Source organism: Triticum aestivum, chromosome 6B (genome assembly GCF_018294505.1).
Source record: "Triticum aestivum cultivar Chinese Spring chromosome 6B, IWGSC CS RefSeq v2.1, whole genome shotgun sequence".
NCBI classification, from domain to species: domain Eukaryota; kingdom Viridiplantae; phylum Streptophyta; class Magnoliopsida; order Poales; family Poaceae; genus Triticum; species Triticum aestivum.
In genome coordinates, this window is record NC_057810.1 from 170,145,265 (window position 1) to 170,172,837 (window position 27,573).

The 27,573-nt window shown below is 57.4% G+C and overlaps 1 pseudogene; it reads right to left on the reverse strand.

Annotated features, from left to right (window-relative positions):
• Positions 1-27,573, reverse strand: part of LOC123139044 (protein PECTIC ARABINOGALACTAN SYNTHESIS-RELATED-like) — a 160,744-nt pseudogene that overhangs the window by 80,923 nt on the left and 52,248 nt on the right.

Below are 27,573 nucleotides of genomic sequence, written 5' to 3' on the forward strand. Positions count from 1 at the left end.
GCAGGCAAGGTCCAACAAACAGGCGCACAAACACTGCACGAGTGTCGGTGTCAAAACCGGCAGATCTCGGGTAGGGGGTCCCGAACTGTGCATCTAAGGTCGATGGTAACAGGAGACGGGGGACACGATGTTTACCCAGGTTCGGGCCCTCTCTATGGAGGTAATACCCTACTTCCTACTTGATTGATCTTGATGAATACGAGTATTACAAGAGTTGATCTACCACAAGATCGTAATGGCTTAGACCCTAGAAGTTTAGCCTATGAGGTATGATTGTTTTCTATGGACTAAACCCTCTGGTTTATATAGACACCGGAGGGGGCTAGGGTTGTACAAAGTCGGTTATAGAGGAAGGAATCTACATATCCAAATCGCCAAGCTTGCCTTCCACGCAAAGGAGAGTCCCATCCGGACACGGGAAGAAGTCTTCTGTCTTGTATCTTCATAGTCCAACAGTCCAGCCAAAGTATATAGTCCGGCTATCCGAGGACCCCCTAATCCAGGACTCCCTTAGTAGCCCCCGAACTAGGCTTCAATGACGAGGTGTCTGGCGCGCAGATTGTCTTCGACATTGCAAGATGGGTTCCTTCTCCGATTACTTCACAGTCCCTGACTTAAAGAGCAGTATCCGACTTTTCATTTAATGTCGCGCTCATCGGCTTCAGCACCTTCATGATTTCGGCTTCCACGTGTCGAGCGAATACGAGAGGTCGGGGCACTTTTTCACATACCACCCTTACCATGTGAGAAAATTGTCTATTTAAAGAGACGGGGATCTTCAGATTTAATCCACACCATCTGCCCCAAACGAGGAATCCTCGGAGCTTGCCCGCAGAAACCACCCCAACATGGCTAGCACTCCCAGCTCTTCCTCCCGCCCCCACGGCCCCAAAAAGGGCGATTGGGAAAAGTACTCCATATCCCACAACCAACTGGTGAAGTTGCAGACACGGAGATTTCTTCCCCTCGCAGATCTAGTCCCTGTTCGAGCCGGATTGGCTTCCTTCGATGATGTGGAGTAGGCGGAGAATTTCCCCAACCCATCCAGGGGGAACGATATTCTTTGTTCCCTACTTGTTGAGAGGTGTCGGATTTCCAATCCATCCATTCCTCCGAGGTCTACTAGAGTATTATGGCCTCCAACTGCACAATTTCACTCCTGCCTCCATCCTGCATATTGCGGGTTACGTTGCTCTTTGCGAGCTATTCCTAGGCTGCGAGGCCCATTTTGAGTTATGGAAGAAGCTATTCTGCCTCGTCCCTCGTAATCAAGAGGGGTCAATATTTCAAGTGGGCGCCGCCAAAATATGGCATATCGCCAGGACCGGATATCTGTCCGGCGCGCCGAAGAATGGCCTTCCGAATGGTTTTATATTGAGGACGTCTCCCTTCCCGACCCAGTCCGAATGGGTCTTCCTGAATTTTCAAGTGCTGCATTGAAGAAACGCCTCAGCTGGCGTCCCCGGAGCCCCAGGGAGGGAGATAGCACGGAAGTCCACCAATTGATGAGCAAAATAAAGACGCTCGCCCAGTCCAGACAGTCAATAGTGAAGGTTATGGTGATATCCAAAATGCGGGGGGTTCAGCCACTCCAATACCGAGGGCGTCCTATGTGGCACTTCAATGGAGAAGATGATGCCACCCGCTGCGGTCGGAAGGGTCCTGACACCCCCGCCGCTTTGACGAAAATGCTGTCCAGATTATACAAAGGGGAGAAAGAAGAGTTCATCCGCATTAAGCTCAGAGATGGATTTTCCATGTACAACCCTCCCATCTGGGTGAGTTTCCATCCCATTACTCAATTTACTCCCTGAGTCAGTTTCCGCAAATATTAATCCGTCCATTAAAAAAAGGAATGGCGAAAGATCACCAAGGAGTTCAACTATCCTGCACCACAGCTAGAGGACCACAACAGGGCCCTTGACCCCGGATTCACAGAAGATCCAGATATATTCGTGGAGCTCGGGGATGGAGTGTTCTACCATATGAGCCATGATGGCACAGAAGTGGCCATCACCGCTGACTATCCCAGCCTTCTCCCTGCCTCGCATGTAAGTAGTCAGGAGACTTATCCTTCGAAAGAGTTTCCTCCCTCCGCCTCACCGGCCGCACTATCTTATGCTCTAAAGGGGAGGCGATCGGCGCGCCACGCTGCACCTGAGGTGACTCGCAAGAAGACTGCACCTACGCCGGGCGGGCCTTCGAAGAGGAAGGCAAATAGAAGTACGACCAAGCATTCATCAAAGAGGTATGGTTTTAAACATCCTCCATGGCTATCACCTTGGAGTATGACGCTATCGGTTGTGTCTTATCAAGAAAAACATTCGCCGGACTATGTCCGGGGATCCCGCCGGTCATGCCTCCACTAGCCAGATTTCGGACCCTGTCTCAAGGGCTGAGGCTAACGTGGAAGTGACACCAGATTGTCCTTCTGCGGAGGATTCGGATAAGGTATCCGTCACAAATTCGGAAGTGGAAAGTGCCATGAATCGTCGGCGCTTGCGGGTCGCTCTTCGCGACCCTGGTTTTTCAGAAGAGGCTTTCAACGCCTTCAACTCGGGTGATGCATACATCCGAGATGCTCGAGATGGGCTTATCAGAGCCATAGACCAGTATTTGAAAGATATGCGGGTAAGTACACATTTGTGTAAATTTGATAATTATATACCAGTAGCCCCTGAGAATTGAAACAGTTGGTACAACTGATTTAAGGATCATTGTATGACCAGGTGCTCACAGAGAAGAACAGCCTATTGTCTCAAGAGCTGGAAAAGTGTCAGGCCCAGCTAACTGCTGCTACCGTCAAACTGGAGAAATCCAAGAAGGCAGCATCTGGTAATGTTCCCCTCTATCGAGAAAACATAATCATATACCAGGATTATTAATACAGGTGCAAATCTTATGATAGAGTCATCAGATCATCTGGAAGAGGCACCAGAAGTCGCACGAGCGGAAGGTACATAAGCCCAAAGGCAACTGGCCGCGGGCGAACGTATATTGACACGGGTCAGGAATGAGAAGAACAAACTCGATGATTCCCACACCAAGCTGGGCGGAGAGCTTAAAGATGTGCATGCCCAGCTGGCTGACTCCGTGAAGGAGAATAATAAGCTGCGAGGCGACATATTTAGTATGTTGGTAAAATTACCCCTACGTAATTCAGCTAGGGAAGGAACTGACAGAATTATATCTGTAGGTATGCTGATGGGCCGTCTCGAAGAGGAGGTGTCCGGTTCTTCGAGCGATCTGCTATAGGAGCTGTCGCAAGTGCACGAGCGAGCTCAGCAGGCGATGCGGAGTATTGCCAAGGCCTTGTGGCCATCCGACTCCCCTCCAGGAAGTATGGAGGAGCTAGTACAACTATTGAAAGGAGCACGGCGGCGCTTCCGATTATGGAAGATATCGGACTGCAGGGAAGGTGCACGAGAGGCCTAGGCCATGGTGAAAACACGGTATACCAAGCTCGATCCTAATCACATGGCCCGGGTCGGACCTTTAGGGTCAAATGGAGAAGAAATTCCCGTTAGTTTGGTATATGACCAGGTAAAAGTAGCCACCAAATATTCCCAACAGGATTGTAGGCTGGATATCCTGTTAGCTGGCGTAGAGGAAGAAGTTTTTGAGTCTAAGTGACTATGTACTTCAATTGACAAATTATGTCTCTAGATGAATTGTAAAACGATTGTCATGGTGGACCTTTTCGCTTCGACCTCTGGACCCGAAGGTGCGGAGTGCTCACGAATACCCGCTCGGTAATGTAGACCGGGGTATGCGTGGAAACCAGGCGTAGGGGTCATAGTTGCTTGAACAGACAAGTTTCTGGCTAGTTATGTTATATTACATTTTGATTGTAAGAAACATCTTCCAGAGAGAATAGTTCCGTTAAGGGTTCCTTTCGCTGGGTCAGCATGCATTAACGTGCATGTCCGAACTGTGTTTGAAAAAACCACAGCATACATAACATCTGGGGGTTCATTATGTGACAAGTAAAAACATATTTAGTACGCCGACCGAATATTCCCTTAAGAACGCTATTCGGCTTCACCCAGTTTGAGGTACACATCCGGATGACCCGGCAGTAACAATCGCAGAGGTGCTCCCTTTATGCCTTACCTGAACTAACTGGAACATAGGGCATAAGCACAGGAGCCAGGCAACCCAGCTTGGCCAAAACTAAGTCATATCGATGCATATAATGGCGAAGAAAAGGTACACATATGTGGTGAGCTTGATTCTCGGAATATAATAATAATAATAAGATTCTGTACGAGAAGCCCCCAGGTATAATTGACATACATATTTTAGAATGTGTGTGTCGTAGTTGTGCGTTTTAGCCGCACGAGAGCTTTATGGCTTAAAAAAAGAAATGTGAAAAGAGAGGAGAATTAATAATGGAAACAAAAAGGGAAAAAGGAGACAAACGAAGAGACCGGCGCTAGGCATAGAATCTTCGGAGTCTGGCCACGTTCCATGGGTTCGGCTCTAGGCAGTCGTCTGATGCATCATGCAGGCGGTACGCTCCTCCGATGAGAACTCCGTCAATGATGAAGGGACCCTCCCACTTGGGCTTGAGTTTCTCCCTTTTCTTCTTCGACAAGCGTAGAACAAGTTCACGAACATTATAAGTCTTGGCCTGTACTTCTCTGCTTTGATACCTTCGGGCCTGTTGTTGATAAAATGCGGAACATGCTTTTGCAACGTCACACTCCTCTTCCAGGGCATCTAGGCTGTCCTGCCGATCAAGCTCGGCCTCTCTCTCTTCATACATGCGCACTCGAGGTGAGTCATGAATAATTTCGCAGGGTAACACAGCCTCTGTGCTGTACACCATGAAAAAAGGTGTATATCCGGTAGAACGATTGGGCGTGATCCGCAGCCCCCAGAGTACAGAGTTGAGCTCCTCGACACAGTGCTTGTCTAATTCTTTAAAAGACCGCACTAGTCTGGGTTTAATGCCGCTCATAATAAGACCATTGGCTTGTTCGACTTGATTGTTGGTTTGTGGGTGATAGACGGAGGCGTAATCGAGCTTAATGCCCAGATTAGCACACCATGTTTTTACCTCATCGGCTGTGAAATTGGAGCCATTGTCGGTGATGATGCTGTGTGGAACACTGTAGCGGTGCACAACACCAGATATAAAGTCTATCACCGGTCCGGCTTCGGCCATTTTAACTTGTTTGGCTTCTATCCACTTAGTGAATTTATCCACCATGAGGAACAAATATTTTTTTCTTATGGCTTCCTCCTTAAAGGGGTCTGACCATATCATACCGCGAGACCGCAAAAGGCCAAGTGATGGGGACTGTTCGTAGAGCGGTGGGTGGCATATGGCTTTGGTTGGCGAAAAACTGGCATCGGACGCAATGTTGGACAAGGTCATGTGTGTCTGCTCGGGCCGTCAGCAAATAGAAACCAGTATAGAAGGCCTTGCTTACAAGGGCCCGAGCCGCGGCGTGGTGACCGCTGAGACCGACATGAATTTTAGCCAAGAGCTGCCGCCCTTCTTCCTCAGAGATACATCTTTGAAGTACTCCGGTAGTGCTTTTCTTGTAGAGTTCTTCCTCGTGAACCTTGTAGGCTTTAGAGCGCCGCACAATGCAGCGCGCCTCATTCTGATTCTCAGGGAGTTCTTGCCTATTAAGGTAGGCCAAGAAGGGTTCGGTCCATGGGGCAATGACTGCCATGATGAGATGGGCCGATGGTGTAATTTCGGTGGCTGAGCCCCCGGTGATGTCGGTGTGTTCGGAGTCTGGGGTTGTAGTCGGATCCGGGTTGTTGCTGCCGCTCTCACCTTGCCACACCACAGATAGCTTGAAAAGCCTTTCCAGGAAGATATTAGGTGGGACGGGGTCGCGTTTGGCGCTGATGCGAGCAAGGACATCCACCGCTTGATTACTTTCTCGAGCCACATGGTGAAACTCAAGCCACTCGAACCGAGCTGACATCTTGAGGATGGCATTACGATAAGCCATCATCTTTGGATCTTTGGCATCAAAGTCTCCATTTATTTGGGATATTGCAAGGTTTGAATCCCCACACACTTCTAGGCATTGTATGCCCATGGAGACAGCCATCCAAAGACCATGCAATAAGGCCTCGTATTCGGCTGCATTGTTGGAGTCCATTGATGACCCACAAGTATAGGGGATCTATCGTAGTCCTTCCAATAAGTAAGAGTGTTGAACCCAACGAGGAGCAGAAGGAAATGACAAGCGGTTTTCAGTAAGGTATTCTCTGCAAGCAGTGAAATTGTAGGTAACAGATAGTTTTGTGATAAGATAATTTGTAACCAGTAACAAGCAATGAAAGTAAATAAAGTGCAGCAAGGTGGCCCAATCCTTTTTGTAGCAAAGGACAAGCCTGGACAATTTCTTATAATGAGAAAAGCGCTCCCGAGGACACACGGGAATTATCGTCAAGCTAGTTTTCATCACGTTCATACGATTCGTGTTCGGTACTTTGATAATTCGATATGTGGGTGAACCGGTGCTTGGGTACTGCCCTTTCTTGGACAAGCGTCCCACTTATGATTAACCTCTGTTGCAAGAATCCGCAACTACAAAAGAAGTATTAAGGTATACCTAACCATAATATGAAACTAGTGGATCAAAATCAGCCCCTTACGAAGCAACACATAAACTAGGGTTTAAGCTTCTGTCACTCTAGCAACCCATCATCTATGTCGGCGTTCTGGGAACGGGGGTCCCCAGACTTGCCTGCCAGCGGCCTGTGGCGTGGCTCAAGTGGTGGCCCGGTATGGCCCATCTTCATCAGCACAAGACTCAAGACCCTCGCGAGGGGCCAATCCTCGCGGGGAGGACGACACAAGGCTTCCTCAGGAACAGCCTAGCCAGGCAGGCTCGCGAGGAGGCGGAGAGATCAAGGCAGGCTACCTCGCGAGGTGCTCGTGACACAAGCCATGACGATCGAGACCAGGCGGGCGCCGGCCTGCGTAGTGTCCTTGTTTCCTCTTTGGTGCAAAGGGGGCAAGCACAGGCGTGGAGTACCGAGGCATCAAACAAAGGTTGCCATTTCAGTGCAACGAGACCAAGACCAGCGGAGCTGCAGGATGGACGTCACCGTGGAGCCTGAGATGGCATCATCGCTAGTTCTTTTGGCAGCGGAAGATGAACTTTAGTCAGGATAACTTGTACTAAATGTCGGATTTCGGGTTCCGGCAGACCCTTGAGGTCCGAACACTGGGGTGCATGCGGAGATTTCGCCTTCTACCTACCTGCTCCTCGCCGCCTCGCTAGGATTTAAACTACAGAAGGAACAACGCAAGGGACACATAGTTTATACTGGTTTAGGCCACCATTGCGGTGTAATACCCTACTCCAGTGTGTGGTGTGTTGATTGCCTCTTGGGCTGATGATGAACAATACAAGGGAGAACAGCCTCGCGAGGGTCTGTTCTTGGCTGGTGCGATGAACTACTAGGGGGAGTTCAGTTGCTCTCTCTACTGGTTTCCTGGCGAGGATCTCGTTCTTCCCTACCTCGTGGTGGCTAGTCCTATTTATAGGCAAAGACCCTGGGCCTCCTCCCAAATATTGAGCGGGAAGGGTGCCAACAATTGGCCATTTTCAAGGGGAACATCTGGTACACTTATCCTGACTAAAGCTGGTCCTCGCCTGTCAAAGGCTCTGGCGGTGACGCCTGCTTGGGCTCCACAATGACTTCCTTCCTGCCGTTGGGCGGGTCTTGGTCTTGTTGCACCGAAATGGATGCCTTTGCTTGATGCTCTCGCCTGCGCTTGCTCCCTTTGCACCAAAGAGGAAAGGAGGACACTGCGTGGGCTGGCGCCCGACTGGCGCCCTTGGTCGTCATGGCTTGCATCATGGGCACCTCGTCAGGTACCCAGCCTTGATCTCTCCGCCTCCTCGTGAGCCAGCCTGATGAGGTCGTGCCTGAGGAAGCTCCTTGTCGTCCGCCCCGCGAGGCTTGGCCCCTCGCGAGGGTCTTGAGCTTGTGTTGACGAAGGTGGGCCGTGCTGGGCCCCCTTTGAGCCACGCCGCAGGCCGCAGGCAGGCAAGTCTGGGGACCCCCATTCCCAGAACGCCGACAGTAGCCCCCAGGCCCAAGGCGTGCCCGGACTTGGCCGAGCAGAGAGGCGAAAGGGCAAGTGCGAAGCACCGCGGGCCCTAATAGCCTGCGGCCTTGGGCGCCGCGTGGCGGTTGATTGGACGTGGGCGTCTCCACTTCCCCACGACGCCTCGGCAACTGCACGAATTGACAAGTCCCTGCATGCAAAGCGGGTCATGATTACCTGCGATCGTGGAGGTCGGCGGTTGGCCTCCTCTGGCTTTAAGTACGGCACGACGCGTGCCCTTCCAGTCTATCCCCTCTTGCTTCTCCTTCTTATTCATGGCTCCATCAAGGAAGTTCTCGTCCGCAGAGAAAGGAAAGGCCCGCCAGGTTGAGCCTGCCTCTCCCCCGCCCAAGCGCGGTCGAGGCCGCCCTCGCAAACACCCTGTGGCCTCCATGGCGACTCCCCACGGTTGCGGAGGTGACTTCCCGCGCGGTGACGGGCGGCTGGCTGTGGCCGGGGGGCATGCTTCGGCCATGCGACCCCCTAGGCCGCGCTTTCATGCTGCGGAGGTGCTGCCGGAGTTTGTTGTGTGGTCGGCGGAGCCGACTAGCGCCCGGCTTCAGCTCCCTCGCTTCCTCCTAGGTGAGCTCCCGGCTGGCGCCCCGGGCGGCCTCTGGCTCCAGGCAGACGGCTACTGTAGTCGGGCCTCATGGGCTCCGCTGGAGGTCTCCGCAGCCGAGAGCCTAGCCTTGACCCGCGGCTGGCAGACGTTTGCCCGCACGCGTGGCCTGAGCCGTCGGTGCACCCTGCACTTCAAGTTTGACGGCGACGCCACCCTCTACGTGAGGGTGTTTGGGGAAGATGGTCGCCGCGCAGGGTGCTGCCCTAAAGACGACGACCGCGGCCGGGGACCCAGCCCCGGCGAGGACGGAGAGGATAGTGCGCGCGTGGTTGGCGGCGCCCAGGGTTCCTCAAGCTTCACTGGTTCTTCTTCGGGCAGCGACTCTTCTAGCAGCGACCGCAGTCAGCCTCCACGCCGTCGTGCCTGCTTGGAGGGTGGTAGCGGGTCTGCCCGCCGCCGCGCCTCGGTGAAGCGCGAGAGGGAGTCCGCCTGAGCCCTGGAGGCGGCTCGAGTCTTCCCTGCAGGCTGGTGTCGGGCAAGCCACGCCTGATTTGTTCTTTCTTTTCCTTTTTCCTGCATAAAAAGACAGTAGCGTGGGGCCCCGTGGGGGCGTGTTTGGGTTACCGCTGTTAATCATTGCACTGTTTCCGTTATTTCGGTATTGTGCCTTCCGGCCGCATGCCCGTGCATAGGTAGTTCACAGCCTCAGCCGTGGGGGCGACCGACCCAGGTCCTGCGTTCGTGTCGCGGTGCCCATGAGGCACGGACTGGAGGGGTGCTCCTGTAGTGGACCCGGGTTGAGAAACCTCGAACGATAAGGACAGAAACACTCGCGAGGGTGCTCGGGCTGCCCCCTCGCGAGACCTTGCACAAGAGAAATCGAGGCAAGAGGGCGAAAAGTCAAAGAGCCATAAGTCAAAGACGACGACAGTTTTAATAAAACTTCAAATGAGAATGAACTAGCCAACTGCAGAAAGCAAATGAAAAAGCCGCGTCCGGCACCTAGTCTAGTCTTTGACGTCTTCTCACCAGCGCGGAGCTAAGTGCTGCCACTGGGCGTGGGAGGGAGCCCCAGGGCCTGAGGCCGGCGCTCCTCAGACTCCGGGGCGTGTACAGCCCCAACTCATTATTACATGAGAGTGTCACGGGCGGCGAGCTTCACAGGTGTTGGCCTTCTTCACAGGCTCCGGGCCTTTCTTGGGGGAAGCAAGCTTCACGGGCATTGGCCCTCTTCACAGGCTCCGGGCCTTTTCCAAAACACGACAGCTTCACAGGCATTCGCCTTCTTCACAGGCTCTAGGCCTTTTCCAAAAAGATAATCTTCACAGGCATTCACCTTCTTCACAGGCTCTGGGCCTTTTCCAAAAAGATAATCTTCACAGGCATTCGCCTTCTTCATAGGCTCCGGGCCTTTTCCCAAAAGATAACCTTCACAGGCATTCGCCTTCTTCACAGGCTCTGGGCCTTTTCCAAAAAGATAATCTTCACAGGCATTCGCCTTCTTCACAGGCTCCGGGCCTTTTCCCAAACGATAACCTTCACAGGCATTCGCGTTCTTCACAGGCTCTGGGCCTTTTTAGGGGTAAAACCTCCGGAGGTGCTGGATGTTCCACGCATTCTGGACTGGCACCCCCTCCTGAGTCTCCAAGCGCGCGGAGCCAGGACTGGAAACATGAACAACCTTGAACGGGCCCTCCCACATGGGAGAGAGCTTATGCAGTCCCTCCCTGGGGAGAACCCGCCTGAGCACGAGGTCCCCTACCTCAAGAGTTCTGGGGCGGATGTTGTGGCAGTGGTATCGCCACAGTGCTTGTTGGTATCTCACCACTCGCAACGCAGCTTCTCGGCAACGCTCCTCCCCCAGCATGAGGTCCATCCCCCGCATGGCGTCCTGCTGCGCCTCGTCGAACACCAGAACCCGTGCGGAATGACGTCTGACCTCGTGAGGGAGGACCGCTTCGGCTCCATAGACCAGGAAGAACGGGGTCTCTCCAGTCGGCTTGGTTGCAGTTGTGCGGATGGACCACAACACGGATTGAAGCTCATCGTACCAACCTCTGCCGCAGGCTTCCAGCTTCTTCTTGAATGTTCTAGTCCTGAGGCCCCTCAGGACCTCCGCGTTGGCCCGCTCGGCCTGGCCGTTGCTTCGGGGGTACGCCACCGAAGCGTAGCATATCTGCGTTCCAAGGTTAGCACAGTATGTTTTGAAGAGGTTACTGGTGAACTGCGAACCATTGTCGGTGATGATGCGGTTCGGCACCCCGAACCGGCTCACGATGCCCTTGATGAACTTGACCACTGAACCTGCAGGGATGGTGCGGACGGCTTCCACTTCGGCCCACTTGGTGAACTTGTCCACGGCGACGTAGAGGTAGCGATAGCCCCCTGGCGCCCGAGGAAAGAGGCCCAGGATATCCAGCCCCCAGACTGCGAATGGCCACGAGAGGGGTATAGTTTGCAGACCTCCTGTCGGCTGATGGATCTGCTTGGCATGGAATTGGCAGGCTTCGCAAGCCTTCACTAGTTCAACAGCATCATTGAGTGCAGTAGGCCAATAGAAGCCGCTGCGGAATGCCTTGCCCACGAGGGTCCGTGATGATGAGTGGTGCCCACAATCTCCATCGTGTATATCCGCCAGTAGCTCTTTCCCTTGCTCCCTGGATATGCAGCGTAGGGACACATCATTTGGTCGCTTCCGGTAGAGTTCTCCATCCCTGATGCAGTACGTTGTGGCTTCCTCCTCCTTCTCCGGCAGGGTCCCTTGCGTTAAGTAACTCCGGAGCTCTGTGATCCAGCACCCCTCCCGAGGCTCCATCGTCAGGAGCAGGCGCGCTCCTGAGGCTGGGCCACAGACCGGGGATCCCGAGGTGGGTGGTTGGGGGAACTCCTCCCGAGGCTGCGCCGCATTTGATAGTGATGGCATGGCCGAGGGCTTGAAGAGCCGCTCCTCGAAGACGCCAGGCTCCTGAGGTAACCGCCTGGATGCTCGTTTGGCGATGTCATCGGCCTCCTGATTGGTGCCCCAGGGCACATGCTGCAACTCCAACCCCCAGAACTGCTTTTCCATCCTGCGGACCTCCACAAGGTAGGCTTCCATGTGCTCATCTTTTGGCTCGTACACTTTGTTGGAAAAATTGACGAGGAGCTGCGAATCGCCCTTGATGGTAAGGCGCTTTACCCCTAGAGCAGCCGCGGCCTTCAAGCCTGCTATTAGACCTTCGTACTCCGCTATGTTGTTGGAGACCTTTTCGCCTTGCTGGAAATAGAGCTGCACGACGTAGTAGAGCTTGTCCTGAGTGGGAGATATGAGCACCGCCCCAGCCCCAGCGCCATGCCTGGAGAACGCCCCGTCGAAGTACATGACCCAGCCTTCTGGCGCCTCGCTTCTGGGGAGAGGAATTGATCCTCGTCGGCCTTGAGGCCCGGTGCCTCCGTCCATTTGGCCATGAAATCCGCTAGCGCGGCCCCCTTGATGACTCTGGTCATGCTGAATTCGAGCTGAAATGCTTGTAGTTCAATGTTCCACTCGCGACCCTTCCTGCTGAATTAGGGCTCCTGAGCACCCTTTCCAAGGGGTATGCTGAGACGACCTTGATAGGGTGACCCTGAAAGTAGTGCCGCAGCTTGCGCGAGGCCACCAGTAGCGCGAGGAGGAGTTTCTGAGGCATGGGGTACCGTGCCCTCGCATTCCGCAACACCATGCTGACGAAGTACACTGGGTGCTCGATGAGGCTTGGAGCGTCGGTGCTGGTGGCGTCCTCCAGAGACCGTGGCGCCTCCTGAGGCGGTGGAGCCTCCAGAAGCTGGTTGCCTGGGGGAGGGGTCTCTTCCGTTCCCAGTGTGCTTCCCTGCGGCAGCTGATCCTTCTCAGCCGTGGTGGTGATCTTTGCGAGTCCTTCTTGGTCCTGCTTTGCCTTGACCCGGGTAGCTGCCGCGGCTTTGGTCCGATGCTCCTCCCTAACCGCCACCAGAGCTGCGCTGGCGGATTAGGGAGTGGCGGCAAGGTAGAGCACCAGGGGCTCTTGAGGGCGTGGGGCCACCATCACCGGAGGGCTGGTTAGGTATCTCTTGAGATCTTGGAACACCTCGTCGGCCTCTTCAGTCCATTCAAAGGGCCCCTTTTTCTTCATCAGCTAGAAGAAAGGCAGCGCTCGCTCCCCCAACTTGGAGATGAAGCGCCCTAGCGCAGTCACGCGCCCAGTGAGCTTCTGCATTTCTCTGAGGGTCTTTGGCGGGCTCATGTCCTCAACCGCCTTGACCTTTCTGGGTTGGCCTCGATGCCTCGGTGGGACACGAGGAAGCCCAAGAGCTTGCCCGAGGGGACTCCAAACACACACTTCTCCTGGTTGAGCCGCAGGTTCACTACGTTGAGGTTTGCGAAGGTTTCCTCCAGGTCTTGTATCAGGGTCTTGGCCTCGCGAGACTTCACCACAATGTCGTCGACGTAAGCTTCCACATTCTTCCCGAGCTGCGGGCCCAAGGTGATGTGCATGAGCCGCTGAAAGGTTGCCCCTGCATTGTGCTGTCTGAACGGCATGCATGTATAGCAGTACACCCCACACGGGGTCAGGAAGGCCGTCTTCTCCATGTCTTCCACCGCCATCTTGATCTGGTCATACCCGGAGAAGGCATCCAAGAAGCATAACAGGTCATACCCGGAGAAGGCATCTGGTGATCGATGCGAGGGAGCGGGAACGGATCTTGCGGGCATGCTTTGTTGAGGTTGGTGAAGTCGACACACATGCGCTCCTTCCCTCCCTTCTTTGGCACAACCACAGGGTTGGCCAACCAATCTGGATATCGAACCTCGCGAATGACCCCAGCGGCTTCTAGCTTGCGGGTCTCCTGGACGATGAAGGCCTGCTTTTCAGTGGACTGCCGCCTCGCTTTCTGCTTCACGGGGCGCACATTGGGGCACACGTTGAGGTGATGCTCGATTACGTCCCGTGGGATCCCTGCCAACTGGTCAGGCTCCCAGGCGAATACCTTCTTGTTTGCGTGTAGGAACTTGACCAGGGCTTCCTCCTGCTCGGGCTCGAGGTTGGCGCCTATGGTGAAAGTGGTGTCAGTGGACCCGTCCTCGTCGACGGGTATCTGCTTGGTCTCTGCCTTGTCTTGGGTGAACAACTGTTTCTTCTTGGTTGGTGCAGCCCCCTTGTGCTGGGGGGTCCCCGCATCGGCGGGCCGTGCTGACGTCGCCGTCTTGAAGGCGAGCTTGAGCGCTCGCAGCGCATCCCCGGTGTCCCTAGGCACAGTGAGGACACCGCTTCTCCCGGGCATCTTCATAAGGTTGTACGCCGGGTGAGTCGCGGCCATGAATTGGGCCAGTGCTGGATAGCCGAGGATGGAGTTGTACGGGAGGCCGATGGGGGCGATATCAAAATTGACCAGCTCCGTGCGGAAGTTGTCGTAGGTGCCGAAAGTTACTAGGAGTCGGATCTGTCCCAAGGAGCTAGATGACCTGCCCCCGACGCCCGAGAAGGGCCGGCTGGGCTGCAGCCGCTCCCAGGGTATGCAGAGGAGGTTGAAAGCCTCAACTGAGAGCACGCTGAGGCCCGCGCCACTGTCGATGAGAGTCCTGGTGACGGACACCTGGCAGATGGTGGGGGTGCACGGCATGGGGAGCGCACCTGAGCAGGCCGAGTTGGAGGGGTGGTCCTCCGAGCTGAAGGCCAGCCTGGCCTATGGCTCCGACCGGTCCGGGGGAGCCCCCTGCCGCGTGGAGGCGGCGCCGACCCGGCGGATGAATGGCTTGACGTGGTGACTAGAGGGTGGCGCCTGCGAGCCGCCCAGGAGGGCCGCGATGACCGGGGGCGTCGCCGCGGCGTGGTGGGCGAGGAAGAGGCCGCGCAGCTCTTCCCAAGAGGCCACGGAGGCCGCCGGCAGGTGGAGCGGCCATGCGTGCAGAGCACCGGCGAGGGCCACGGGAAGCCAGTTGGCCATGACCCCGTCGTCACCTCCAGCTTCGAGAACGGCCTCCTCGTATGCTAGTAAGAAGGCCAGCGGATCGGTCGCGCCGTTGTAGCGCGGCGGCGTCGTCGTCTTGAGCTTGTTCGGCCACCGCACCCGTTGCAAGGCTGGGGCCAGGGCTCGGAGCCCCCTGGCCCCAGCGCTGGCGCTGGTGACCGGAGCGGGCGGCGTGCTGCCCATCGCGAGGCGGGTCGCGACGGTGGCAGAGAGGAAAACTCCGGCGCCCCCCTACCTGGCGCGCCAAATGTCGGATTTCGGGTTCCGGCAGACCCTTGAGGTCCGAACACTGGGGTGCGCGGGGAGATTTCGCCCTCTACCTACTTGCTCCTCGCCGCCTCGCTAGGATTTAAACTATGGAAGGAACAACGCAAGAGACACAGAGTTTATACTGGTTCAGGCCACCATTGCAGTGTAATAGCCTACTCCAGTGTGTGGTGTGGTGGATTGCCTCTTGGGATGATGATGAACAATACAAGGTAGAACAGCCTCGCGAGGGTCTGTTCTTGGCTGGTGCGATGAACTACTAGGGGGAGTTCAGTCGCTCTCTCGACTGGTTTCCTGGCGAGGATCCCGTTCTTCCCTACCTTGTGGTGGCTAGTCCTATTTATAGGCAAAGGCCCTGGGCCTCCTCCCAAATATTGAGCGGGAAGGGCACCAACAATTGGCCATTTTGAAGGGGAACATCTGGTACACTTATCCTGAGTAAAGTTGGTCCTCGCCTGTCAAAGGCTCTCGCGGTGACGCCTGCTTGGGCTCCACAATGACATCCTTCCTGCTGTTGGGCAGGTCTTGGTCTTGTTGCACCGAAATGGATGCCTTTGCTTGATGCTCTCGCCTGCGCTTGCCCCCTTTGCACCAAAGAGGAAAGGAGGACATTGCGCGGGCTAGCGCCCGACTGGCGCCCTTGGTTGTCATGGCTTGCATCATGGGCACCTCGTCAGGTACCCAGCCTTGTTCTCTCCGCCTCCTTGTGAGCCAGCCTGATGAGGCCGTGCCTGAGGAAGCTCCTTGTCGTCTGCCCCACGAGGCTTGGCCCCTCGCGAGGGTCTTGAGCTTGTGTTGACTAAGGTGGGCCGTGCTGGGCCCCCTTTGAGCCACGCCGCAGGCCGCAGGCAGGCAAGTCTGGGGACCCCCGTTCCAAGAACGCCGACACTAGATGTTCCCCTTCAAAATGGCCGTTGTTGGCGCCCTTCCCGCTCAATATTTGGGAAGAGGACCAGGGCCTCTATAAATAGGACTAGCCACCACAGAGGAAAGGGGGGGATTCATCGAGTGCTCATTAGAGAGAGAGAGAGAGAGGCGATCGAACTCACCCAAGCAATTCATCGCACTAGCTCAAGAACACCTCTCGCGAGGCTGTTCTTCCCATGTACTGTTCATCATCAGCCTCTGAGGCAATCCACCGCACCACACACTGGAGTAGGGTATTACACCACAACGATGGCCCGAACCAATATAAATCTTGTGTCCCTCGTGTTGTTCATCGTTCTAGCCTAGATTCTCGCGAGGTGATCGGACGTAGATCGGTAGGGGAGAGATCTTTGTGCGCACCCCAGAGTTCGAACCTTAAGGGTCTGCCGGAACCCAACATCCGACATTTGGCGCGCCAGGTAGGGGTGCACCGGAATCTTTCTTCCGCTGTTTCGCGGTCGATCATCCGTCATGTCCATGGCTGACGCTCGCCGGGTTCACGCCGAGCGTCGGGCTGCTCTCGCCGCCCGCGTCGCCCAGACAGCTCCCGTCGGTGGGTGTCCCCGTCGTTCCCTGTTGCCTGCCACCAATGCCGCCACCGGTGGGGAACGACCAGCAGGCCTCGTCTCTGCACCCTTCGGTGCGGCGGGAAGGCCGCACCGCCACCTCGTCACTGACTCCAGCCGGTTCGTCGTCCCATGCTCGTCGCGCCCCCACGGATGCGCACGGCGCGTTGCTCCTGGCTCATGAGCTCCTGCACTACCGTCCCGTCGACGACCTCTACGAGGACTGGCTCGCCTGCATCACCGAGCTCGTCAGTGCCGCAGGGGGCTCTCCCGTGGCGTCCCTCTCGCTGCCTCGCCCTCTGTCCTACGCAGGAGGCACAGATCAGGAGTTGCCTCCACCACCTCCTCCCCAAGAAGGCATCCTGGCTCCAAGGCGCGTGGCCCCAGGGCGAGATCCACCGTGTCCAGCGCCCGCGCAACAAGAAAGGAGCTGCCAAGAAATCCCTCGTCCCGAAGATGGTGCTTGCGTGCTCCCGGCACCGGTGCGCCCTAACCGCATCCCTGTGCCACCACGTCAAGACCCCGCGCTGCTCCAGGCAGCAGCGTGTGGGAATCCCCAGGAGCAAGCCCAGCATCAGCAGAGGGCCCCGGTGGCCACCGCAGGCTGCCGCACCTTCACCATCGAGCTACGCAGTATCGCCTGGCCAGGCAAGTTCAAGCCTGACCTGCCTCCTCGCTACGACGGCACTGCCGATCCCGCAGAGTTCCTATAGCTCTACGAGCTGGGCATCGAAGCCGCCAACGGGGACGAAAAGGTCATGGCGAACTGGTTTCCCATGGCACTCAAGGACGGCGCCCGCACCTGGCTCCTAAACCTGGTTCCTGGCACGATCTCCTCCTGGGATGAGATGTGCACCCGCTTCATCGCCAACTTCCAGGGCACTCGCGACCGTCCGTCGTCCATGGGTGACCTGCGCCGGATCAAGCAGCAGCCCGGGGAGACCATGCATAAGTACATCCAGCGCTTCAACAACGCTCGCCTCAAGATTCCCAGGGTGACTGAGGAGGCCATCAATTCGGCGTTCTCTGACAGCGTCCGCGACGTCAAGATGAAGGAGGAGCTGGCGATCCACGAAGATCTGTGTAGGTCACTGGAGTTGTTCAACCTGGCGACCAAGTGCGCAAGGGCTGAGGAGGGACGCCTCTCCCTTCTCGAGCTCCCGGCGGCAGACCCAGAAGAGAAGAAAGCCAAGGACAAGGATGTGAAGCGCAAGGGAGCGGCTGTGCTCGCGGCAGAGCGGACACAAAGTGCGGCAGGGACCAGCCGTAGTGGTCCAAGGGAAGCCGGTACTGTGTGTACCACGATCTCCATACCCTCAACACCAACGAGTGCCAAGAGCTCAGGGCCGTGCGAGAAGGCCGTGTCGGTCGACGCCCCGAGCGCAACGATCGGGGCTACAACCAAGGTGGAGCAAGAGGTGGAGGATGATGGGACGACCGTGGCCCTCGCCAAGGGTGGCGTGACCGGCCTCGCAAGGACCGCTAGCGAGACCAGCCTCGCGAGGGAGCTTGGAGAGATCAGCCTCGTGAGGATCACCCGCAAGGCAACGCAGGCCTTCCTCCTCTGCCACCACCACCAAGAAGGAATGAAGACCATCATCAGGACAAGGGGGCTGGGGGCTTCCAGGAGCCATGTGCAATCGCTTGCATCTTGGGTGGCGCTCAGGCCCCAACCTCACAGCGCATCTTCAAGCAGTTTGCTCGCGAGGTGAATGCAGTCCTCCCCAAGCTTGAGGCCACGTGCCCCCTCAGCGGATCAGCTCAAGTGCACGGCAACGGCCGGTGTCCTCCCAATGCTCTGTTCCCTAATCATCAGCAATGTGCAAGTCACTAGGACCCTCATTGATGGTGGCGCGGGACTCAATGTTTTGTCCGTCGACATGTTCAACAATCTCCAAGTGCCATATGATCAGCTTTAGCCAACCAAGCCTTTCTCAAGAGTCACTGACGGTTCCACTATCCGATAGGGTAGGTCTGCCTTCCTGTCACCTTTGGACAGCGCAACAACTACCGCACCGAGCTCATTGACTTCGACGTCGCTCACATTCGCCTGCCATACAATGCCATCCTCGGGTATCCAGCCCTGGCCAAGTTCATGGCAGTGATGCACCATGGCTACAACGTCCTCAAGATGCCAGGAAGTGGCGGGGTCATCACGGTCCCCTATGAAGAGAAGGATGCAGTGTGCTCCCTCGAGCGCGCCTTCCAAGCCGCGTCAATCAAGGACCCGGACAGCAAGAGTGGAAACCTCCCTGGAGCAGCTCCCAAGAAGAAGAATACATCACCTGGCTCAAGGCCTCAGGAGGCAAGCACCTCCGGAGGCGCCACATCCGGACATGCGCCCGTCCAAGGGGCGCCACCCTCCATCGCATAGGAAGGCGCGCCCGGCGCCCTCCTCGGGCAGGGCTTGGGGGCTCTCTCCTGGGGAGCCACCGACTTCGCCAAGATCACGAGAAAGGCGCTTGGGCACCACTTGGAGGCGTGCTTCGCAGCACGTTTCCCGCAGGAAGACGCAAGGAAAGGAGGGCCCAACCCTCAGGAGTTCATCACCGAGGTCGCTCAGGAGCTGCAGGGATCGAGAGTCATGCGCGACAACCGCCACCTGCCCAGCGTAGCTCCCCATCTAGGCGAGGATGGCGGGCTGCGCGTCTGCATCGACTACCCAAGCCTCAATCGAGTCACGTCTCAGCAGTGCTTCTGGCCCTCGCGCGTGGGGTGTTGCGCGAGCCCACCGCACAGCTACGTTTGCATGCCCTTCGGCCTGCCGAACGCGGCTGCAGCCCACCAGCGCCTGATGAGAAGCATTCTGGAGGCTTAGGTGGCCAAGCATCACGCGTTCCTGGAGGAGATGGAGACGGACCTCACCGAGCCGCCCGGACCTCCTGAGCCTCCCGAGGCTCGGAGTCCCGAGGGCTAGTGAGGATTGGCTTCTTCATCACGTGCCGTCAGCTACTCCAACACTCGTTCTGCAATGGTATCAGGTGACTTCTTTCAAGTTTCGTTTCAGCTAGGAGCGCCCTCAGGGCTACATCATTCCCAGGTCGCGAGGGTCCGTCCCCGCGGCATGTATCCGTTTTGCTTTTGTCTTCAGCTTACCTTGTTGGGGGCACCCCTCGGGCTGCATCATCCCCAAGCCGCTTGGGCCTGACCCAGTGGCGTTTTCTTTCTTTGCATCTATCTAAGTTGGTTCGCTCCTTCATGCTTGACCTACTCATGATTGTCGCCCGCCGCCCGCTGCGGGCCTATTTTTCCTCATGCAAATCGTTTGCGCGTTAAAAGGGGGGCGCTTGAGCATCGCGACTCATGGGCTCTTACCGGCTCTCTAGCCCTCTCCCCTGGCCTTGTCCACGGCATCGTGACCTGGCATACCAGCAGCGGTTGAGCTTGCTCGAGGGCCGGGACCTGAGGACATAGAGCATTTGCATTTTAACCACCTTGCAGGGACATACCACTGACAAAGGCCCAGAGCCAGGCGCAACCCGCCTCGAGGTAGGGCCTCGTGAGTCCCGCGCTGGCTCACGGGTGCCCAAATACACCTATCCTAAGCCCTACCATGCCGGCCACGTGTCAGGGCGGGGCTGTACACGCCCTGGGGGCTCCTCCCGGAGGGGAGCCCCCCTCCCATGCATCAGTGGAAGCACCATGCTCCGCGCTGGCTGACGACACTGCCGAGGAGAGGCTATGCCCGTACACATATGGAAGCGCTATGCTCCACGCTGGTGATAAACAACTGATGGCAGCCCACGGCTGTATCAACCTCAGGGAGCCCAGAGCTCAGTGTCTGGCACCATCGCAAAGCCTCCCCTCGGGAGTGCCGCGCGAGGGGGCTGGACACGGGGGTTGCGTCCGGGCCACACCCGAGCACATGCCACCCAGCCAGGACCCTCGGACCTGGTCGTCGCTCGCCCCTCCCCGAGCGGAGCCAAGGTATGAAGACTCATTTGAGCGTCAAGGGGGACTCTTGAGCATCGCGACTCGGGAGCCTAACTGGTCACATAGCCCCTCACTCCTTAGTTCCGAAAGGCTAACGGCGGTTGAGGTATGCGCGCAGCCGGGCCCTGCCGACGTAGAACGACAAATCCTCTCTTCCACCCCCTCCCTATTTGCCGTTTGCACGTCAAGGGTGACTCCTGAGCATCGCGACTCAGGAGCCTAACTTGTCACGTAGCCCCTCACTCCTTAGTTGCGTCCTAGTGATCCGGTCAGGGCTAACGGCGGCTGAGGTATGCGCGGGGCCGGGCCCTGCCGACGTAGAACACAAGCAAATAGGAAGGAAATTGCAAGATCTAGCAAATCCAGAAGCAAATATTACAAACCATAGATTGTTCTCACGATACCATACACAAATTTAAAACGCCTCTGTGAGGCATAGTGCATGTTGCAGGAGTAAAAGCAGGGAAAAGGCCGCGAGAAGATCACCCCTGGGCTGCGCCACCGCTCGTGGTGGAGTCGCGCTTGTCAACCCCACCCCCTGGAGCTATGGAGCCGGCAACGTCTTGCTTGGGCGCGGTGTTGAAGGCACGGAACTTCTACAGCAAGGCCTCTGCTCGACCCTTGACGGCTTCGGCAGCAGTGGCAGAGCGCTTGGCATCCACGGGCTCCAGCAGGTCGTCAAGGTTGGCATCGGGGTTGCGGAGGTAGACGTGGCTGAGGATCTGCGTCAGTGCTGCGGAGGAAAGGACGTGAGCCTCAACTTCAGCCATGGGGCCAATGCCGATCACGACTTCTAAAAGCGCCTCGATGAGGAAGGGAACCAGCTTAGCGGGGCCTTCCTTTGCTCCGGCCAACGGCTTCTCCAGGCCATCGTCATAGAGCGTTTTCAGCGCTATGCGGGCCCTCTCCTCATAGCGTGCGAAGGCCGCGCGGTCCTCGGCCAAGACCTTCGCCTCAGCATCCTGGTCAACCCTCTCCGCCTTCAGCACCTGCTCCAGCATCTTCAGCCGGTCGCGGTCAGCTGAGAGTATCGCGCTCCTTGACAACAGCCTCCCAAGACTTCATCTCCTCCTCCTTCACCTGGTGGTCACGAATCTCCTTGGCGATCTCATCACGCAACCCTTGCAATTCGCCCTCCAGCGTCTTTCAGTGGCCCTTGGCAGTTGAGGCATCCTTCAACGCCGCGTCGCGAGCGGCCAAGGCCTGGGAGGTGGTTTGCTTCCCCTCCTCGGAAGCCGTCACAGCTTGGCTCAGTGCCGCTCGGACAAAGGTGTTAGAGCGAACCCAGCAGGAGACCAACTCCAGGCGCCCGGCCACTAGGCAGGGGTCCACTCTCCGGAGATCCTCCCGCAGCTGATCAGTTCGTCGGCAGCACGGTCCAAGGCAGCGGAAGAAGCAGAGACGGGAGCCAACGGAGTAGGAGGAGAAGACGGCAGTGTGATCATAGCTTGGGAGGTAGGGACCCCCTGAGCCCTGGCCACCTCGGCGACAGCATCAAGCGCAGGCACCTCCAGAGTCAGCGGGGCCACGGGGGCTGACTCCTCGCCGGAGCGTACCTGCTGGCCTTGCGAGGATGATCGGGCAGGGGACATGCGGGCCCCGCTACCTCCCTTTCCCGCGAGTGAAGACGCGGCCGCGGCCGAGGAGCCCATCCCAGGCGGGGTTGCCGCATCTCCCTTCAGCCTCTTCGCCGCAGGTAGCAGCCTACCCAATAGAAGATGTCAGATCTCGACGGCAAAAGACAGGAACGAGGCGGAATTCGAACACTTACTGATTGACTGCCGCAGGATCCCACAGACCCCATCCAAGCTTGAAGCCTGAAAGCCTCTTGCGGGGCTCAGCCTCGGGAGGCCCAGCCGCAGGGGAAGGCGCACCTGAATGGCTAGAGTTGACTTTGGCCAATGCGAGGGCCGGGGTAGACCCTTGGGAGATCAGCCCGGACTTGTCCTTCCTCGGGACCAGGGGCTCGTCCTCCCCCTCTCGCTTGGCGCCGGCCTCATCGTTGTCAGGCAAGGAGCGGAGGGCGCTGGACCTGCGCCAGGGGGAAGTCTCCCCCGTCCCCTAGAAGGTCGCCTCCGAGTCACGCTCCTCGTCCTCATCGTCATCTCCCTCCTCTCCTCCGCTGGATTCACCAGAGGATAGGTTCACCGTCCCTGTCACCGCCTGACCCTCAGGATCCTAGCACCAGGCCGACCCCGTCGAAGGTGGGCATGGCGTCCACCACTAGCTTCCAGTCATCACGGAGGAACAAAGGGACCGGAGCATCCACCGGGCCCGCCACTTCCTCTCCAACCAAGAAGCGGAGGGCCGCGGTCAGATCCTTGTCATTCAGGGCATCCAAGCTCAGGCGGAAGATGATGTCCACATCTGCGAGCCTCCACAGTGGGTGCGAGTGCGCCTGATGAGGGGCCACCCGGTGCGATAGGAACTCCCTCAGGAGCGAAGCCCCAGTCAGCTTTGCCGCCCTCAGACTACCCGGCCTCAGGTCGGTGTTCATCTTCTCCAACACCAGCTTCACCCACTGATCATCAAGCTTCACGTGGGACCATGCCTCAACGGCCTCAGCCTGCTTGATCGGCAGCTCCAGTAGGGGGTTGTGGCACCCGGCATCCACCATGACCCACTTGCTCCGGAAGCCCTCGGCCCTCTTCCCGGCCTTCGAGATGGCGTTGGACTTGGAGTATGCGACAAATCTCGCGCACGCCGAGATATTGCCGCCCGAGACCCGAAGGGTGAAGAAGTGGCGCAGCAAGGCCACGGAGGGCACCACCCTGACGTGCGCCTCATAGTAGTAGGCGAAGATCGACAGGAGAAAGATGGAGTTGGCATGGATATGCAGAGCATGCAACTGATACTGGCAAAGGACGGCAAGGAAGAATTCGGAGAAGGGAGGAACAAGACCAGCGATAACGGCGCCCATGAAGAGGGGGTAGAAGGTGCTCCCCTTGTACTCCGGCCGGGCGGAGCCAAGCCAGAGCGCAGTCTCCCCCATCTCGTTGATCTGTGAAGCCGCCATCTGGCGTGTGAGGGCAAGATTCTTCTCCATCATGTTGGGGAAGACCAAAGCCGGCGAATACCTGGCCGATGCGGCCCCAGCCGGGGTCCTGCGGGTTGCCATTGCTCGCCGGAGGGAAAGGATGCGGCAGATCTGGAGATTTCGGGAGTAGAAGGGTGAAGAGCAAGAAAGGGGATCTAGAGCAAGGAGAGCAAGAGTAATGAAGGTAAGGTTAACCCCGGGCCAGCCTTTTGTCAGTCGAGCAGTTGCCGAGGCAGCGTGGGGAAGCAGAGACGCCCATGTCCAATCAACTGCCACGCGGCGCCCAAGGCCGTAGGCTGATGGGGCCCGCGGCGCTCTGCACTTTCCTCTTCGCTTCTCCGCTAAGCCAAGTCCGATCATGCCTTGGGCCCGGGGGATACTGTCGGCGTTCTGGGAACGGGGGTCCCCAGACTTGCCTGCCTGTGGCCTGTGACATGGCTCAAGTGGTGGCCTGGTACGGCCCAAGTTCATCAGCACAAGACTCAAGACCCTCGCGAGGGGCCAAGCCTCGCGGGGCGGATGACACAAGGCTTCCTCAGGAACGGCCTAGCCAGGCAGGCTCGCGAGGAGGCGGAGAGATCAAGGCAGGCTACCTCGCGAGGTGCTCGTGACACAAGCCATGACGATTGAGACCAGGCGGGCGCCGACCTGTGCAGTGTCCTTATTTCCTCTTTGGTGCAAAGGGGGCAAGCACAGGCATGGAGTACCGAGGCATCAAGCAAAGGTTGCCATTTCAGTGCAACGAGACCAAGACTGTCGGTGGGAAACGACACCTATGGGATCACTGGAATCCCTTCTACGGTTGCGGGGCGCGGGGATCGTGAGGAGAGCGGGACTAACAGACGGCACAAAGGGGGATTTACCCAGGTTCGGGCCGCAAAGATGCGTAAAACCCTACGATCGTGCTTTGGTGGATGTACTAGTGTTCTTGAGCTCTCGAACTAGCTCTAGGTGCTGTGAGGTTCCAAAGAGCCGAATCCTTTCTCAGTGTGCCATGGGCCTCCTTTTATAAACGAAAGGGGCTGCCACAGTGGCACATAGGAGGTGGAAACTGCTACAGCGTTGCGAGCTTATCGTTGGTATTACAGGACAAGACACATTTAATGCGAGGCTTAGGTGTCCCTTCGCTTTATTGGGGCCGGGAGCAAGGCCCGTCCCGTCCGTCACCGCTTCTCCTCGCTTCGACACGCGCCTTGGCCAGCGGTGCATGCTGTGCCATGTAGGCAGGCAAGCAGCTGAGGTGGCGCGGTGGTGGAGCCTCCATGAAGGGTTGCATGTTGCCACGCAGGTGCCTGCCCAGCTGGCTGGGTTGGCAGCTGCATGCGAACGGCGGCGAAGGCTCGGCTGGTGCGGGCCTGGCAGTGGCCCTGCCGGTGCGCTTCGCGAGGGTCTCATCGGGTGGCCCGACAAGGGTCTTGTCGGGTGGCCCGGCAAGGGCCTTGCCGTGACGCGCTAGCTTCCCCGGCAAGGATCTTGCCGGGGGTCTCATGAGTTTCTTCGGTGAGGATAGTTGTCTTCCTATCCTCCCTTGATCTTGACTATTCTATGTCTTCACAAAGATCTGCATACCACCACGAAGGTGCCTCCCGAGCCCTATCCCAACGCATTTGTCTAGCGTTGGTGTGCTCAAGGGTGGCTCACTTCAGCTGGCGGGGGTGAGCTGCCCCGGCAAGGGTCTTGCCGGGGCTGCCGAGGCTGCCCTGGTAAGGGTCCTTGCCGGGGAAACCTGCTACGCCTATCTGATATTTGTGGCCTTGGTCCTTGTCGTTGCTCTGTTTGCCTTGTGGCTTCGGCTCCTCTCCGGCTTCCCTTTCCTGCCATGTCTATGTGTGGCTGTGGCGGGAGGCTCTAACTGCCCGTGCACAAGTAAAGGGGTCAAAAGGAGAGCCCCTACTTTTGTACGCCGACAGGAGCCCCCGGGCCTGGGCCACACATAAGCGCAGCACATTGTTGGGCCAGGCCCAGAATGGTGCGCGGGCAGTTGGGGCAGATTTTTACCGTGGCCACTGCTCCGTCCGCTGCGCTTCCCCATGACCCACGTCGAACGCGCGATGTGGGGGTCGTGCCCGCGCATGACGTGGGCATGCTGGCGTCACCTTGTGGTGGACAGTAAAGAGGCGGCTTGCGTGTCTCTTCGAGATCGCAGGGCCATCTCCCATTTACTGCCCTCGCTTGGGAACCGTCGTTCCACGCGTCCCACTGCGCCCACCCCTTGTGCCACATTCGCTGCATGCATAACGCAGAGCGAATGGCAGGCACACGGGACGTGGGTATTCGCGCACTTGCGGGTCGATTCCCACGCGCCTTCAATGGAGCGGGGAGGGCAGTCGACGACCCTGCTTGCTGTCACTTCAAGAAGCCGGATTGGCCGAGAGGGGGCGGCCAAGCCTCACCCCCGCCTCTTTATAAAGAGGGGAGCAGAAGGAATGGTGCCCCTCAACCTTTCGCCATCTGCCTCTCCCCATTCCTGCTTCCTTTCTTCTTCTGCCATGGCGAGGGGGCGTGGTGACGCTTCATCTGTGGCGGCGAGGGTTTCGGCCAGACAGCGCATCGCTCCTCCCCAAGAGCTCGTAGCGGCGGAGTGGGCCACTAGATGAAGGGGAGGGGGCGAGGTCAAGGCCGTCATGGTGCCCGCGGGAGAGGAGGACGGGGCGGCAGATCAGCCTCGCCTCCTCCAGCAGCCCCTCCTCCGATGGGGGGCCACGCCGGGGACAACCCCTGCGAATTCTTCGTCAGGATGCGCCACCCATCATGCTGTCGCCTCCGCCTCCCGACTCCATTTGCGTGGGAGATGGAGCTGGATCTACCGCAGGCGTTGCGACTGCACATGAGGGGTTGTGGGAATAGTGTCACATGGGTCGACGTCGAGTTCCCCGCCCCTCACGTCATGTATCTTCACCGAGGGTGGAAGACCTTCACTCACCTCCACAGCTTGACGGATGGGCTCGCTCTCCATTTCAAACTAATGGAGGGTGGCCTCCTCTCTGTCAAGATCTTCGGGCACTTCGGGACCCGCATGAGGTGCTGCGTGGAGAGCTCCTCCGATGATGAAGATTCCTCCTCGGGAGAGCCCCGCATGAGGGCCTTCGTCGCGTGTTGATGTCCTGCCTCCTCGTCTTCGAGCTCTTCCTCCGGCGCCGCCATCACCATCTAGCCCTTGGACGGCCACCGAGATGTTCTCTTGGTGTCTTCTGCCACTCGTAGCTCGCCTAGGCGCCCCTTTTGCCCTTCTGCTTTGTTGTTCCATTTCCTGAGGAGAGGGACAAGAAAGGGATTACGGGCATCTTATATCTTTTTAGTCTTGTAAGCCTTCAGGCCTTTGTTAGGTTTAGAACTTGTAATCCCCTTGTTCATGTTTTTCATTTCGTATGAACTGTACCTGTACGAGATGTTTTTAATGAAAAAGGGATGTCTGTCGGGATTTTCGTTCGCGGGAGGAACGCACGACAAGGAGTGAATCCTTGTTATCTTTTAGGACAAACATTTTTTTCGCTCGGCAACAGGCCTTGCCGTCCCCCCACTTCGTTCGACCTTTCTCACGCTCTTGGCGGAGTCAGGGATGAGGTGGGCTTAGGCTCCCCGTCCCTCTTCTGTGCTACCGCGGCTACGACCAAATTCAGACCTACGGGATAATCCTTAGGTGTCGAAAAAGGGGAGCACGGTAGCTTAGAGATAGAACGGGGTTTCACGTATCCCAGTCCATAACGAAATACATGATAGAGGATAGAGAACTTATCTGGATCTGCAGCCCCCGGCGACCTTGGCTTGCCGCGGAGGGATCCTTGTTCTTGCAGCCCCCGGCAACTCTGGCTTGCCGGGGTCCGGGCGCCGGTCCGTTCCCTTTCTTCCAAAACAGCTCGGCAAGAATACTTACGTGCCCTGCGAACCAAAGAAGACAGAGAGGAACAGAGAGACGCGCATTCGACCTATAAGCTAGGGGTTAGCCACCGCTAAGCACTATCAACCCTAACCAAGGAAGAGACTCAACCTAGCATGCATGCTATAACTTAGGGCGCCAGCACTTTGTTTATTTATGCTCAGGGTTTGCGCCTGGCTTTGTACAAAGGGTTACATGACTTGCCGGCAAGGCTTGTACAAAAGGGTGGCTTGCCGGGAGGCCCGACAGCCGCGCCTTATTTGTAAAACTTGCGAAGATGCTCGATGTTCCAGGAGTTGCTCACTGGTATGGCATCTTCGGTCTCCAGCCAGACTGTGCCGGGCC